Genomic DNA, 16,451 nt, shown 5'->3' with positions numbered 1-16,451 from the left:
ATTTTTTTTCTGAATATTTTACTTTTTAAGACTCAATTTTTAAAGGGTGGTTATTCGATGTACTCTTTAAATGCATTCATTTTCCCTCTAACTTTATCAATATGCTGCCCCTACTGAATGTCATCCTCACCTGTAAGTGGAATAACCACTTGCCTGTAAGGTCTGATCTGAGTGGTACTGAGAAAAATCCCTATGTTTATAAATGTTGCTTCTTGGCAGCTTCCCTTGATACTTGTAATCCCCACAAGTCTTTCCCTAAGTAATTAAATGGTCATAATAAACTGCAATAATAACAGTAATAATAATAATAACTCCTGGAGAATTAAACCATAATAAGCTATTAATACCTAGGAATTAATTAATTTCTGAGTCAGAGGTTAAACTGGGCAAATGGGGCAGACATTCAGAAGGGTCCATCAAAGCAAACTGGGCTGTTATCAGGGGCCATCCTAAGTTCAGGCCCCTGATTGGGGAGCATTCAAAAGCACCCATGTAGGCAGCTAAATGGGTAGAGGTTTGGAGTCAACAACCCAAAAAGCATATTCCCCTTAATTTTAAAGACAAGGATATTAAATATAGTAAAGTTCATTAAATAGTACCACTCAAATGTCCCAATATGGGCCACCTGAAATTGACTAAAAGTGTCTTGCTGTCTGCCCTACTCCTGAGCTTAAGTGCCCCCCATTTCTTCCCCTTTAAATACAAAAATTCATTATTTTTAAGCAAAAGATTAGATCCTTGCTTCATATTCTTAAAAAATTTCATTTTACTCCTCTATTAAGAACACCTTTTTATGCAAATAAGCTCTAGGTTTAATTGAAGATCAATTAAACTTCCCTGCTTCTAAATTCCTCCTCCTAAATGTTAGGTATGAGTAATTATGTTTCATCACACACAGAAAAAAAAAAAAAAAAAAAACCAGCAAAGACCCCCCTCACATTTGAGAATCATTTACAGTCCCACTCCCCACACTCCCCCAAATGGGAATTGGAATAACAAGACTGATCATAATTGGATTAAGAACTCTGATTCTTTAATTCATTCATCAAATTGAGGCATTTGGAATCATTTATTTACAGAGTTGTTTAGACAGTTTTGTGTAATGTTTTTTAAGATAAACCAAAATGCCTTTCTGAAAGAAGTTGCAGAGCCCAAATCATTAACATATGAAAACCAAATGTAGACAATTTACAAATGGGTGCTTTAAACAATGTTTTGCAACAAAATTGGACTTTTATTTTATTAACTACAAATCTAAGTTCAGGATATAGTTTATTTGAAACAGCCAAGAACTTTCTTCACCCTTAAGGTAAATCTACATTTCACAGGCTAAAAATTGTGATGAGTGTGTGGAGAATGTATTGACTTTCAGGCCTAGACAAATACGTAAGTTTTCCAGGTTACTCTCAAAACTCTAATTACAGCTTTCTCTACCACTGGAGGTGATTAGATATTGGGTGAATCATCCAGGTATTCCAATCAATCATATCCAACAATTTTACCTGCTGGAAATCTAAACAGTGTTCAGCATTGGAACTCTAAATTATTTGAAATCTAGTGCATTTTAGATTACTAAAAACAAGTTTTATCCTGCCCGATATATCACTTTTTTATTTAATGTGAACATGCCTTCAAGATAATGATTGCCTATCACTCATAAAAGAACAGAGCTTTTTCAAGAACACAGTATATTCTTTTCATCTTTACATTGTATATTTTCATTTGCTTTATAGGAAAAATATTTGTTCAAACATTCATTCTTTTAACTGGAAAATGAAATTTTAAACTCTCCCTATAGCTCATGCCTTATCCCCAACAACGTCAAAAAAAAAAGAAGCCATCACTCCTGAATATAAAGTTCACTATTTTGGTCTTAGTATTTACTCCATATACTCCACAGATAACATCTTTATAAGCACATATTCATTTTTTCCTTTTAACACCACCGTGTGTCAGTCTAAACAGGATGTGCATTTACATGTATAGCACTAAGTTAACTTGAAATAACCACTGGATCTCAAATGCCCAGTTATTTACCAAATACCTTGGAAAGTTTCGAATCCTGTATACAACATACCATTCAACCAGAACTGTTTAAGCTCAACAACAAAACTGGTACAGGGTTTCTTTAATTAAGAGTTGAAGCTCTTTTTTTCATATATTAAGTGTTTACTCTTTCAAGTCTATGTCAGATTGGTTCATTACCACCCATTCAAAAAGGCTACAGAAAGGGATTTTTAAAAAAAATAACCCACAAGCAAATAAAAACCTCTCTTCATTTTTCATGTATACAGTTGTGAGAAGACCACTGGAAAGAAAAGGAAAAAAAAAAGAATTTCAAGCGAGTAAGCTAGTATATAATTAACACAAATAACTAAATAATTATGCACATCCCTTCCCACCCCCACAAGTAAATGTTTTTAAACAACTCATCTGATGAAAGATCCACCTTTTAGGCAAACAAAAGCAATCCCTACCAGTTTAAGGATTTCAAGCTGTATTGCATCAGTTTTAAGTGATACTTATGATTTTTATCTTGTATAGTTCTGCGGAGTAAACAGTTGATGACATAATTAGCAGGAGAACTTTGCACAATGCCTGACAGAACGTTCAGTGTAAGTGCTTGTGATTTTAAACCTTTGTGGCTGAAGGTGTTTAGGCTCCAGCCTGGGAGCTATATTTAAATCAGGAAGAAGCACCCCCAGAAACTTTGTCCCAAGTATCTGCTTCTGAAACCAGATTCCTCCCCTATCACAGCTACCAGCGTTTCACAATCCAGCTGAGTTCCTTCAAAGCTGGACCAAAATTCAGCAGTTGTGGAAAAGACCCTAAGAAATCGTTCTCCTTTTATATTTTATAAAAGTCAAACTTAAAAAAAAAACAAAAAACATTTCCATTTCCGTATACTTTAAAACCATCTGGTCCTTAACCTAATCACTCTTGGCAATCGAGCCTCAGTCCTGTAATCCTGATCAAAAATTCTGCTCTGGTTTTTCTGATTGAAATGTCCAGTGCCTATGACTCTCCCACGCGCCTACTTTCATTGGCCTGTTTTGTTTGTGTGTTGTTGTGGGGTGTTTTTTTTTGTTTCTTTTTAGGATACTAGGGGACATTATTTATGAGCATCAAAGAAACAAGTCACTCTGTCTAGTCCCTTTGCAAATTCCCACACTTATTACCCAAAATCCCACAGATCTCCCTTGGTCTCGCCCTGGACTAAAGAGCTGAGCCGAGCCTGAAGGCAGCCCCTGGGGAAATGGGCTCAAGCCTTTCTGGACAACTACTTTGGATATCTGGATACTGTGAGGATCTCAACGGGGACAGCACAAATTCCTAAACTTTTCTAAGGAAGTACAGTTGACTGCCACCCAGAGCGGCTGGGTTGGCTGACACTGACCGTATCATCCTGCAGAGTCACAGAAGTTCTCATTTTGACCTGCGTTAGTTGAAGGAGGAAAGACATTGAAATGGACTCACATTCCCCACACTCAGATCTGACCCACAGAGGCCAGCTCTTCGGATTTCACCAGGGTCAAACTGTTCATTAATATGTTCGTTTGCAAAGTGTAAGGGAAATTACTAGTTAAATATGTAAATCATGCTTCGTGTGCATCTGATGACAGCAGATCAAAGGGCAAGAAACTGCTGCTATCCACGGAAACATTTCCAAATCCAATTTGATCTAAACTCCTATAACCTCTTTTCTTAGCTTATTAGTGTAGCCCCAACGTGCAAGCGACATTCCCCACACCCGCGCTTAAAGGGACAACACGTGAGTGGTCTTCACTTCGTCTGCGCAGTGAGGTGGGGGAGGGTGGGAAGGTAGCTGCAATTAATAAAGCTTCCGGTCCCTGAAATCCCTAGAAGAATCCTGAAGGATGAGACTTGTTTCCAAAATCCCGGGCGGGAGGGAGGGGAAGTGGTAGGGAGAGGGATTGCAGAAAGCGAAACAAAAAGACGAAAAGCGGGGGGGATATTCAGGTCGTGGGGTTGCCTGGGGGTCGCGTGGATATTCTAGGAAGGGGAAGGAGCTCTGTCCAACTTTTTAGGGTCTGGCGTTTGGCGTCCACCGAGGCGCACAGACGAGCCGAGGCTTCTCTCCGCACTCCTGCCCTCAGCTCTCATCACCACCTCCACCAACACCACTTAGAAAACAATACCGGCCACGGCACGCAGGCTCCCCGGCAGAAATACAAAGTTATCCCAGGTCCTGCACGGGGTCCAAGCGCACACCCCAGGGTTCCCCCCTCCACCGCGACTGGCGCCCCCCGAGGATGACAGGGCCACTTCCAGCCTCCAGCCGCCTGCCGCCTCTCTCTCCCCCCCCACCCCCCATCCCGTCCCCCTCCCTCTGTACTTGAGGAAACTCCCGCGGCGGCCCCCTCCCTCCTCCGCGACTCTCCAGCTGGAGCCGGGGACGGGAGCTGAGCGGCGGGCGCGGCGGGCGGCGGAGGGGAGCTCTGCGCCTTGGAGGTCTGCCCACAACAACATCGGGACCAACAACAAAGTTAAAACGCTGCGGTTCACGCACCTTACCGGCTCTCCCGACTGTCTCCTCCGGCGCGGGATGCAAAGTGGCACAGTGGCGGGCTGGGGCCCCGGGAGGAGACTGGAGATGGGTTTTGGTGGCTCGCCTTTTCCACTCTGTGTGTGTCTGTGTGTCTGTGTGTGTGTGAGTGTGTGTGAGTGTGTGTGCGCGCGCGCGTCCCTCTCCCCCCCTGTCTCTCGCTCGCTCGCTCGCCCGCGCTCCCCGTGTAGCTCTCAAGGACGAGGTGAAATCCCTTGGCTGGTCATGAGGCGGCTTCAGAGACAAACAACACAATGCGAGTGCAAATAACAAAAGGCAAAAAGACAGTAGGAACAATGGGGGAGGCGAGGGCAGCGCACCAGCCGGCGGTCACCGCGCCCGGCGCCCGCCCCCGGGGGGGGCGGTGAGGGGGGGGGTGGAGAGTGCGGCGGGGGCGGGAGGGCGGGCGCGGGGGCGGCGCCGGGGGCTCGGGCTCCCTCCAGGTCGCCCCCGAGCTCCCGCAAACCCACCCTGACCTCCTTCCTGCAGCTCGCCGCCCGGCCTCCCTCTCTGCCCATCCAAAGGGGGCGAACCCCGGAGTTTGCTTCCCCGACTGCTGCGGAGTAACTAGATTGTAAATTACGCGGCGATTGCCCACGCCGTGCAGGAATGTTTAAAAAAAAAAAAACAAAAACACGTTTGCCCTCCACTTAAAGGAGCGATCAAATGAGGTGGCAGGAGTGGAAGGAGCAAGGAGAGTGCGCTATCTCCAGATCTCCACGGACCTCGCGTCTAGAAATACGCATTCGTGTGGGGTCCAGTCCCCTTTGTCAACTTCCCCGCGCTGGACCCTCACCCGCGGCCCCGTCGCCGGGCCTTGGGCCCCTCGTTGCCCTCACCCCGGTTTGCACACAGGAGAGCTGGTCCCGAGAGCGCGAGCGGGGGTTTGCGGGGGTGCGCGCGCGGAACCTCCCCGCAGGCGGCCGCCGCCTGCCCAGCGCCGGGGCTGGAGCCGGGAAAGGTTCCGTTTTTTTAAAGCGACCACTGCCTCCCCGAGCCCGGCTCGCGCCCGCGGGTCCGACGCCGCCCGCGCTTCATCCGCCTCCTCCTGGGGGGTGGTGCGGGAGGAGAGAAAAGTTTCTAAGGCACTCTCCTCTCTGCCTCCGGGGTGGTTGGACTGGTTTTGTTTTGTGTGGGTGAAGCCAAAAAAAAAAAAAAAACCCAATGCCCAAGAACCAAGGAATGATGTGTCGGGAGAACACGGCCCCGCGCTGGGTCCTGACTCCTGCGACACAGGAGTTGGCGCGCGAAGGCGAGACGGAGACCCCAGAGTTACGTCCCCTCGGAAGAAACTCCGTAGGTAAAGCCCCGAGAAGAAGACGTGGGCTGATTTAAGTGTGCACTGACAGCTTCCGGGCTGCGCCGGCGCTTATCTCCAACAATCTTACTTTCATTGACTTAAAACAGCTGCGGGTTTGCCATGGGGGGCGGGGGGGAATCCTATTATAGCTCAAGGCAGGGGGGAGGGGGGAGATACTGACTGATCTTCCCAGAACTGGTGTCCAGAAAGGGACGAGGAGGGAGGAGGAGTCGCGAGGGAGACAGTGGGTCTGGACGAGGGCGACACGGAGAAGGGGACGGAGACGCGATACGTGCAACACGTTTCTTTTTCTGGCTGTTCCCTTCCTCTTCTCCAGCTTTCTACCGATTTGCATGCTCTCTGGCCTCATCTCGGCGATTTCTTTCAGACGCGCATCCGCGGAGGGAGCCACGTCCCTGAGCACTCCCAGCGTTTCCCAGAGTGCAACACCAGCACCGGGGATCGATGACCGCCGTCTGTTTATTCTTCTCGCGCCCGGGAGAGCAGGGCCCTGAAGCAGCATGGGAGCGAGGCTTAGGGCTTACCTGTCTGCGTGATCTCTCCAGATGTCTGGCTGGTTTCTCACAGGCAGCTCAGCTCATAAGCAAATATAGCTTCTTAATGCATGCAACACATACCAATCACAGTGTATTCACTTAGACAAGTGATACATCCTTTCTCCCACCCTTTGTAGGTTTGTTTCTGGGGGTGGGTTGCTCCTACCTGAGATTTTGCACTTGTGTTAGAGTGGAAACTTTCTGGGGTGTTGGCTGATTGATTATTTGGTACCTGCTTTCTAAAACAGGCTACACACCTTTCCTTAGAACAAAAGTGAGAAATGCAAATCTTAGTAACTCAAGGCAAAAATTTCAAAGTGTAAGAACAGTTATTATCCACTCCCACAAAGAAAAGCTTCCTCTTCTACAAATATTTGATCTTGATCGCATAGAGCCCAGTAATTAAGAGAGCAATCAAATAAACGCGGGGCTTTCACGGGCACTCTAAATTATCATCTGCCTAGAATTTATAAGCAGGGTAATCATTTGCCACTTGGATGTAGCTCTGGATGTGGCATTCTAAATGTGTATCCTTAAACAATTTACTCTTTTCTTAAGGGAGCGAGACCATGGATAATAATATTTAAGGTGCTGGATCAATGTGCCCTCAACAACTGTGTGAAAAAAATTCTCTGCGAATGTCCATGAAACATCTTTCCTACATGTTACTTTTTCTCACATTTCCTGGATCATCCAAGCTTCAAGTTGGAGTCACTTGTGTAATAAGAATATAAGAGTTTATCAATAACTATACTGTACCCTTAAGTGTTACCTTTATTTTAATGAGTTCCTGGCATCCATTAAGTGATTTATTCTCATAATACATGCGTAGTTACTTTTTCACAATTAGTCATTACTGTGTCTGGTCCAGGTCCTTATATGATGTGCAAGAGGCAAATCAGCCCTACTACAAAAAAAAAAAAAAAAGTCCCCTCACTACCAAGTATATGAAAAAATATATGATTTGCGAAGAGATATTCTGTTATGGTGAATTTCCCCCAGATTTTAATTTATTTCTCTCAGACCATACTCAGTGGAAAGAAGGGGACAGAGGGAGTCTTTTACCCAGGGTCTCTGGCCAATGGGTGACGAAGCTGCCTGCTTGGCCTAACCTCACCAAGCAGAGAGGTGCCAACCTTCTCAGGGTTTCAGCATCTACTGCTTCTTCAATGTAACAGCTTTTGGGACCAGCAGGCTTTTCTATGGGCAGGAGAGGGAGCCTGGCAGAGGGAGAGAAGGGGCAAAGTTGCAAGCTGCCTGGTGAGATATTAATAAAACTTGAATTACACCAACCTCTTTGCTTTTGCTTCTACAGGCAGCGATACTTCAAGCCATTATGGTTATTGAAACCACATGCCCTTAAGACTACCGATGATTATTATATAGCAACAGCATAGCTGATCAAAAACTTCCAGTGGGATGTTAGTTTGGGTTAGGCTTTAAAAAAAAACAAAAACACCCACAATGGAAGTGGGACTGACATATTAAAGATCAGTGTTTCCATTTATCAAGCATTTACTATGTGCCAGGCTCTTGGCCAAGTGCTTTTGTTATGCATGTGGTCTCTACATCTTATCATAAACTTGTGAGAATGTTACATCTCTGCTTTGCAAATAAGAGAACTAAAGCTCAGAAAGGCTGACTGACATGTCCCAGATCACACAGCTTCTAAGTGGTTGTGCCACCATGGGAATCCAGACTGCTCCAGCTCTACCTTTGTGCTTTCTTTAATTAATTAATTAATTTATTTATTATTGATTTCCGAGAAGAGGAAGGGAGAGGGGGAGAGAGAGAGAAGCATCAATGATGAGAATCACCTATTGGCTGCCTCCTGCATGCACCCTACTGGGGATCGAGCCCGCAACCCAGGCATGTACCTTGACTGGGAGTAAAACTATGACCACCCGGTTGATGGGTTGATGCTCAACCACTGAGCCAAATTGCTGAGCTAAGCTTGTGCTCTTTTCATCTGGATGTCACTTATATTTTACTAGGGGCCCGGTGCACAAAATTCGTGCACTTGGGGGGATGGGGAATCCCTCGGCCTGGCCTAAGCCTTCTTGCAGTCCAGGAGCCCTTGGGGGACGTCCAACTGCCTCGGAGGGGCAAGAAGCTCCCACCGCACTAATGCACTCACCAGCCATGAGCCCGGCTTCTGGCTGAGCAGCGCTCCCCCTGTGGGAGTGCACTGACCACCAGGGGGCAGCTCCTGCATTGAGCATCTGCCCCCTGGTGGTCAATGTGCATCACAGCAACTGGTTGTTCCGCCATCGGGCCGAAACTGGTTCTCCAACATCCCCGAGGGGTCCCAGATTGCAAGAGAGTGCATGCCAGGCCAAGGGACCCCACTGGTGTATGATTGGGGCCAGGAAGGGATGTGGGAGGTTGGCCAGCCGGGAAGGAACCACGGGAGGGCTCCAGGGCATGTCTGGCCCATCTCGTTCAGTCCCAATAGGCCGGACCCCAGCAGCAAGCTAACCTATCGGTCAGAGTGTCTTCCCCCTGGTGGTCAGTGCATGTCATAGCCAGCAGTTGAACGGCCTTAGCATATCATTAGCATATTACGCTTTAATTGGTTGAACCGATGGCCAGACAAACGGACACTTAGCATATTAGGCTTTTATTATATAGGATACTGGGACTTTCCAGCAAGAAATATTATTTCATTAAATGGGTAGATTTAAAATACCAAATTTATACTCTGTACAGTCTAGTCATGAGCTGTGCTGTTATTTTTTTTACTAACATTGGTCATTAGATAACTGAAAATTCCAAGAAAATCTATATGTGTCATTCATGGAGCATGCATGCACACATATCACATATTAAATATAAACGGTATTGAACAACATAAATGAAATTGTCTAATTTTGTAGTTCAGGCAATTGTATATATGCCTATGTATAGGGTGGGGCAAAAGTAAGTTTACAGTTGTGAGTATGCAAAACAGAGTTTGTTTTTGTATTATTAGTTATTAATTATTGTATTATTTTCCGTACAAACAATGTAAACCTCCTTTTGCTCCACCCTGTATATATCCTTATGCTATAAATAATAATAATAGTTACTAAAGTTTGTGCACCCCTGTTACTTTAACAGGCATTGTTCTGTAACCTTTATGTCTATAAACTTATTTAATTCTCACAACCACCCCATAAGGTACATAATTTTCTTATATTATTTTACAGATAAGGAAACTGAGGCACAGAGAAGTTATATAATTTGTCCAAGATTATAACAGTAGCAGGGGATGAAGTCTGGACTTAAACCAAAGTAATCTTGCTTCAAAACTCTTAATCACTTTTCTGTGCTGCATTTCAATACATATACACTCAGATGTATACACAATATACATATGTGTATTCATGGACAGATATATATTATATGTAGCTCTCAAAATATGGGGGGGGGGGGCAAAAAAAGGCATATCAACTGAACTGTAACAATCTGCACCCCATATTCTAGCTGCATCCTGAGGCAACTAGAAATACTGATGGGAGAGAGCTTCACATTTATCTAAGGTACTCAAGATTCTCTAAAAATATTTGAGGCAACCTCAACCCCCCTCCCCGACATATTTGTAGATATTGAGAGAATGCTAGTAAATATTAAGGGTATGTAATATTGGACCCTGGCTGATTTGCACAAAGTTCATTTTGAATTTGTTTGATCATATACATTAAAAATCACAGAGACAGGGTTAAGAATACTAAAGAAGGTAGATAGGGACACTAATAAATGGAACTATCTGTTAGCTGAGAAGTAGAGAGAAATCTAGGTAATGTGAGAACCCAAAAATGTCATCTTCATGGCTATGAATTATCCATTTTAAAAAAAATTAGGGTAATTTGTCAACCCTCCATTAACAAGAGTATATTATAAACTGGTAATTGAAGGTTAGTAATGATGGACTCAAGCACTGATACTGCTCAAAGGAACCTTAAAATATTTAATAAGAATCCCACACATATGAGTGGTTTATCTCAGGTCTGTTTTTACCCGTCTCACCCACACAATTCGCATATCAAACTTTAGGAGTGAGCTGCTCCAAATTCAGCTTTGAGAAAGCATTTTGAGATCTCTTTCTGTTCTTTTCTCCCTAAATGCAATATACAAGTGTACGTATGGAAGGAAAGCTGACAACAATCTTCCTTCCTTAGGCACTCTAAATCTTGATAACTCTCGAGATACCAATGTCTAAACTATTAATTTGCCTGGGCCCGATGTGCCCCTTCAAAAAACTGAAAAAGACACTCTGTACCTAACAGATGCCACACATTAAGTTGTTACGGAAAAAAAAAAAACTTTTAAAGCCCTATTATAGATACATATGTTTTCATTTAAAAACTACTATGAAATGGAGTGTTCTTTTATTTAAGCATTCCCCTGTGGTTGTACGAATTAAGGATTGGTAGTACTGTATTAACAACTGAGAGCCAGACCGAACTGAACTGGTTAAGAACAGTTGGTAACACTGCCAATGCTGGTTTTGTTGCCGAAGGTGACTGAAATGCGGGGCAGCATACACGCTGAAAAGTAAATTCGAATGTTTTCAAGCTTTCTCATTTTGGTAAATATTTGGGATGAAGTTTTAAAATTTCAGCCACAGTTTTGAAAAGGGAAGTAATGTATAAAGCCTTTACATTACACGGCCAAAACCACAGCTGCATTGCTCTTATTAGTTAATTGTGTTTATTATTCTGATTGTTAAATTTTCCTTTCCTCAGAGAAAAACCAGAGAGAACAGGCTTGATTCCTTTTAAGTGAAACAACTTGTAGTCCCCACCTCTTGTCTCTTAATTTACTGTTTTTCAATTTGATTTCTGTCCTTTAATTTTAAATAATGAGTATATAATGTGGGGTGACTTAAACAATGTAAAAATCAGTTTTTATATGTGGATTTCTTTTAGGCTTAGCTTTCACAATATATTTTGTGCTCTCTCTATTGCTACAAAATTTGTTTCATCAATATACATAGAAAGCTTTGCATGCAATGAGATAAATTGATTTTATTGATAAGGAAAAGGGTAATGGCTGATATATTTTTGCTGATTTAGAATTGGTATCAGAACTAATTGTCCAGCAAGGCAACAAAATTTGAAGCTTGAGTCCCAGTAAGGTTTAGGTATTTGGGTCTATGACCTCATGATGACGCCTGTTTCTGTTACGTCTTTCAGATTTTTGGTATTGTTTTACCAGTGGCATTGTATAATATGGGAAATATGGCGTGCAAGTGAAAGAATGACAAAACGAAAGGTTGGAAATAGCACAAAGATGATGATTTTTAAAAATCATTTAAAAAGTGCTTATTTGAATCCCAGTAAATTATTTAAACCGAGTAAATAAAACTTCAATCTCTAGATATCTGGAACTTCTAACCCCCCATCTTCTCATGGGTACTGATGACCTTAAAGAAATTTGGAATTCAATTCATAGGTTGATTTTTTTTTTTAAAGAATATGTTAAATTATTGCATCTTAAACTAAACTGTTTTGCATGCTCAAAATCGCTGCTTTTCAGGTAACTTTGCCCCAGGCTAGAGTAATCAATCGCATCACTACCCCACTGGTCAGATTTGGTCATGCCACTTCCAGTTATTTTAACTACCCCATTCACTGTGTAATATGCCCATTAATTTTTCAGCTACTGTTAAATTTTGTTGCATAATCAAGTACATGACAAAATATTTATACAATAAAAATTTTTATTCCTGTCGGTAGCTTCTGAATGCTGAATGTTGATCTGGATGGATATAGCTGGGGCTCACAATAGACTTTTTCTGCCTTCCTATAGCAGAAACTTATAACTATAAACCCTCATACATTTTTTAGTCCAAAGAGAAATGAAAGAAATAGTGACGTGATTTGTCCAAAACAGAATAATGGTCAATGGATGTTATTGAGTGTGGTATTGTTTGTAGGAAAAAAAAAATAGCTTTGAGGTGGTTACCCAGTAATATACATAGCTAAATGATCTGAGAATGTTAAATTGGCTTGGAAAAAAGAAAAGATGAGAAGAAATCTTCAAATTAACATCAGAGGGTCTGGGTCTACGTGTACAAAATATAAGAAAGTCTGGAGTACAGAGCGAAATGACAAAACTGACTAAACCATTGAAAACAGAACCAACAGGGTAGTGACAGAGGAGGAGACAGGTGACGGGTGATTGAATAACTTTCCTCACAAATTTTTAAAGATAAAAATATGGACCAGCTGTTCTCCAACTTCAAAGAGAATAGGACTGGACACAATATAGAGCACTGGCATCAGAAGACCTGGATCAGAGTTCCAGCTAATTAAAAATAAAAGGTATGGATCTTTGATACAGTTTTAAATGAAAGAAAGAAAAATGAGATAAAGGTATAAAAGAGTAGGGGAATAAAATGGAACCAGGAGTGAGTTCACCACCAAATGCACATCCCACTGTACAGTTCTGTATCCATCATGAACATTATTTATTGTGCCAGAGACTGTGCGTATTTAATTTCCACCTCTTCATCAGCCAAGAAGGAAGAAAAAGGGTCCATTTTTATATGTACAATGGTTAGGGAGAAGCCCAAGTCTTCGTCACATCAAGACCAAAAGAAAACTTTCCTAGACGGTCTTCTCAAGAACACTGAGCAATGTTAAGACATATTCCCTACTGGTCGAGACAGTAATGAGTTTCAGAGAATTGTTTCTTATTGTTTTTGGGGGAGAGACACTCCTCCACAGTCTCTCATGTTCTTCCAGATCATGTGGGGTAGGTCAGGAATGCAATTCCCTCACCACTCTTTACGCAGACCATTTCTCAGGGTTATGTTTACAATGAGAAGACTTGGAGGGATGAGATAGTGTCTCCATCCAAAACAAAGAGTAGGTTTTTACTGCTTGTTATAAAAGCAGTGGATTCTCCAAGCTCAGTGTTCCTCATCTGCCATATAAACCCTCTGCATGCAGAGCATGTAACCCTGATGATTCCTGGGCATGTCAAGTCTTTCTTTCTCTAACAGAAATCCTGGGCCATTCTAGTTGGCCCACTCTTTGGGTGGTAACTCAGACAAATGTGGGTTTAGGGAATTCAAACGTAATTCTGGTTCAGACAACCCAGAATATCTCTTGGGATTGACAAGCTTCTAGATCATAATGTTGATGACCACTTGGTTGAGTGCATGGCTTACTGGGCTCCCCGATGTGGCCCACAGAGATCAAAATGAAGGACATAGTGGGTCTCTATGAGTTTTGTAAAAATACCTTGTCTCATGTGCACCTCACCCTTTTAGACAAAAGGTCTAGGTTCAAGTCAGAGCTGATGAAAGAAAGGTGAAGTTATAGCGATAGGCGTGGACACACCAATTTCATAGTTAAGAAGGAACAACAGTCCCAGCACTTGCAGAGGGAACACCTCAGATCTGACGAGGTGCTCAGGATGTGGTGGGAAACAACTCCTGTCTCCTAGACCCTCAGGCTGGCCATTTGACCTGCTGCTGGTTCATCTTCCCCATCTACATGCTATGAAAACAGAAAAGCTCCTTTGACCTGGCTGGCCCCATACTCTTTCTGCTGTACCCGATGCTATCAAGAGCAGCTTCACTTGCGACTCTTCTCAAATATGTACAAACATAAACACGGACACAACCTGATTGCATTCTGACTGGTACAAATCCGCAGGCTTCTCCTGATGCCCTTGCTTCCCAGGGGTATGTCATGTATAGCATCAAAGCTGCAACTATTGGGTGATACTTCATGTGACGCAAAAAAATGTAATGGTGATCCAAATCAAGTGCCACAGCATATCCCTGACCAGAATGACCTGGACCATCGGCATGATGTTAGAGGTTTTCGGACCAAGAGTGACAAATACATCGTAAGGATAGCTGAGAAGACATAAGGGAGTGATTTAGGTTCCAGGAGTGATTAGGAAATTTCCCAAGACAAATTGCCTACCTCTGGGTTTTCCATTATGTGAGACAAATAAAACCTTAATTTTTATGCCAGAATGTGGCTGTTTCCTGTTACTTGAAACTGAGTACAGTTACTAAACATTTGGGGAGGGAGGGCCCAGCATCCTTCTCATCTTCTGGAACGTGCTTTCCATTATCTTTGTGAGAAGGTCTTCCCACTACATTAGCTATTGGGTTATTTTCTTTCATGCTTCACCTCCTTGGAGACAGGGGTAGCTAGGAGGAATGGTACTTTCTTTCCTCAGGCGTCCTTTGTGAGAATTTAAGCCCAGGAGCTGCTTTTTACTGTGGATTCAAGTTTGTGATGGCAACCAACCTGAGAAAGTAAGTCAGACACACAGAAGGCAACAGAAGAAGGTTCTGAGGGCATCTGAGGCCATTATTCCATCCTGAAAGGTCACCTGAGTCACCCTAGTTTCTATTCACATTGATAGTTCTTCTAATCGTTATGCACTCCAGTGTCATTTCAAAAGACTTCATAAATTTTATTTTGCTTTAGTCGGGTCAAGTTCAGTTTCTGTCATCTTCAAAAGTATAGCAACTAATTAAGAATTAAGGCAAGTTCCCTATAATAGACTTGTGTCCCCTCAAATTTGTATGTTGAAATCCTAACCTCTAATGTGACAGTATTAGGAGGTGGAACTTCGGGAAGTGATTAGGTCATGAGGATGAAGCCCTCATGAATGAGATTTAGTACCCTTCTAAACGACACCGTAGAGAGCCTCTCCCTCTTCCACCATATGTGAGTACAATAAAAGGACTGCTGTCTATGAACCATGCACCAGGTCCTCACTAGATAATAAATCTACCGGCACCTTCATCATGGATTTCCAGCCGCCAGAACGGTGAGAAATAAATGTTTATTGTTTAAGGCACTCAGCTTATGGTATTTTTGTTATAGTAGCCTGAATGGACTAAGACACTCTTAAATGACCAGCATAGAGCTCATTTAAGAGACACTACCCTTAAGCTTATTCATATCAGACCTGGAACTGATATCACAGGGAGAAGTTATTTATGGAGTCCCTGCTATTTATTAGGTATTGTTCTAGGTGCTGTGGATTCAGGGATAACCAAAAAGATCACGTCTTTGCTCTACAAAATCATAAATTATGCAAGAGCAAGACAAATGCTTAGGAAGTAAATAACACCAGAAATATCAGAGAGCAGTAGGCACTTTAAATACAATAAAAAGACTGACTGAGGGGATTACTTTGAACCAGGAATTACTTTGAATGAAGAAAGACCTTTTAAAACTGTGATTAATGTGATTTTTCACTCCTGCTTTGGGGTCAGTTCTCTGCTTTCAGTACTCTACATCCAGCCATGCTTATGCATGCCAAGTACCAGAGATTAGGGGCAAACTTGGCCTTTTCTTCTTGGGTATGAGGATTCTAGAGACATAGTATGCAAAATTCTCTGTGCGTTTCACTAGGAAACATCAGATCCGTATGTAAAAACTATTCCTATACCTTGATGCCCCATAATTCTAGACAAGCATGCAGATTTGGTTATATCAAATTCTAGCAATAGCTGCTTGCCCTTCCTCGTTCTTGTGTTATAAGGATCAAATGAGATGATGGCAACAAATGCATTTTGTAACCTTCAAAGATGATTACATCAAGTGCTCTTGGATAATAAAATGATTTGTCAAAATTAAATATGCTATACACTAATCAAAACAATGAAGAGGTTGTAGAATTCCATTTTTATTCATTTTAAAGGAAAGCCTAGAAAACCATCAGTCTTTGGTAAACTCTTATATTGGGACATATTAGGAACTGGATTAGACAAACTTTTACTGTTCCATCAAGTGTCCCACTAATAATCTGAAAACATTAAACATTAAAATAAACTAGTTGAAATCTTTTAAAATATAAAAAAGTGAAAAGATGCAAATAATTGAATATAACAGAAAAAGAAAGAAATTCTCACATAGAACCTAGATTTCTTCTCTCCTGTATATCAATGCAGAAAACCTGCCTATTAAAAGTTCATGTCAAGACTTTTTTTAAGAGTCAGGCGTCCTTTAAAGTTGAATTTCTTAAATGTGCCCTGGTTTGCATGATGTTCATCATCATTCGA

The 16,451-nt window shown here is 42.4% G+C and overlaps 1 protein-coding gene across 1 annotated transcript in view; it reads right to left on the bottom strand.

Annotated features, from left to right (window-relative positions):
• SOX5 (SRY-box transcription factor 5) overlaps nt 1–4,848 on the bottom strand; it is a 971,057-nt gene extending 966,209 nt beyond the window's left edge. Inside the window, exon 1 of the mRNA XM_054719220.1 lies at nt 4,532–4,848. The gene's annotated coding sequence lies outside the window, so the exon portion shown is untranslated. The remainder of the gene's footprint in view (nt 1–4,531) is intronic.
• Nucleotides 4,849–16,451: the final 11,603 nt, after the last annotated feature.

This window comes from Eptesicus fuscus, chromosome 7 (genome assembly GCF_027574615.1).
Source record: "Eptesicus fuscus isolate TK198812 chromosome 7, DD_ASM_mEF_20220401, whole genome shotgun sequence".
Lineage (NCBI taxonomy): Eukaryota > Metazoa > Chordata > Mammalia > Chiroptera > Vespertilionidae > Eptesicus > Eptesicus fuscus.
The sequence above is the reverse complement of the archived record's forward strand: the minus strand, read 5'-3'. Positions and strand labels throughout refer to the sequence as shown.